Source organism: Lygodium microphyllum, chromosome 6, assembly GCF_053477565.2.
Source record: "Lygodium microphyllum isolate KBCC chromosome 6, Lygodium_microphyllum_v1.1.10, whole genome shotgun sequence".
Taxonomy (NCBI): Eukaryota; Viridiplantae; Streptophyta; class Polypodiopsida; order Schizaeales; family Lygodiaceae; genus Lygodium; species Lygodium microphyllum.
The window spans coordinates 134,818,193-134,819,303 of record NC_141140.1 but is presented as its reverse complement, the minus strand read 5'-3'; positions in this window follow the sequence as shown (position 1 = coordinate 134,819,303).

Here is a 1,111-nt window from a genome sequence, read left to right as displayed (position 1 = left end):
ACGTAGGAATTGAACTCAAGACCATCTAGTCACCGTGTGTTCAACTTAACCAACTGAGCTACATCCATTCGGTGTGTGTGTGTGTGTGTGTGTGTGTGTGTGTGTGTGTGTGTGTGTGTGTGTGTGTGTGTGTGTGTGTGTGTGTGTGTGTGTGTGTGTGTGTGTGTGTGTGTGTGTGTGTGTGTGTGTGTGTGTGTGTGTGTGTGTGTGTGTGTGTGTGTGTGTGTGTGTGTGTGTGTGTGTGTGTGTGTGTGTGTGTGTGTGTGTGTGTGTGTGTGTGTGTGTGTGTGTGTGTGTGTGTGTGTGTGTGTGACCTATGTTGAGATTAGGCACTAGCATTCTCTTCAACTTGGCTATGTCACAATTGTGAGGAGACAAATGAATGACCTAGCACAATGGATCATATATCTACATATATGTCTATGACATATTCTACTTCAAAGATCCTAATCCTTTCCTTCCAAATGATTTGCTTGAAAACATTAACCTTGATTCTTACTAATCATGTAGGCTAAAAACACCAATTGTCCCAAACCTAACCTACTATTTTAAATCCAAACTCTACCCTATAAACTAAACCTTAAACCATCGCCCTTGCCCTGAGAATAATTGCCACCTGCCATCTAGCTTTCATGAAGCCATGATTTTGCCTTTTAGATGTTCCAAAATATAAGAGGTTAATTGTATTGCTACCACATGGCACTGAGATTGAGTATCAATGACATATTATAATAAATACTATATACTAGGCCTAAGAAGGGCTCCATACATAAAAATTCCAAAGAGGGCTTCTCTATGCTTCGAATTTTGAGATCGTTTGCATGTGAAAAACATCAGTTTTACTAGAGAGCTCTTTGAGTCGGGGGAAAATAAAAACATATTTGGATAGTATATTAAGGGGGATTTCCCATAATGAGTTTGGGAGGCTAAAAGTGTGATTTTTTTGAACTTAACCCCTTTCCCTAGTGAGTTTGGGAAGGTATCCCACAAAACTAGGGAAGTGTGGTCCTTTTGTGAAACTATTGCTAGATAGTAAAAGTTAAGCAACAAGAATGATAGTTTTAGCCTCATCACAAACAATAGGAGGTTATTTGCTTTTTTAGCTTTATAT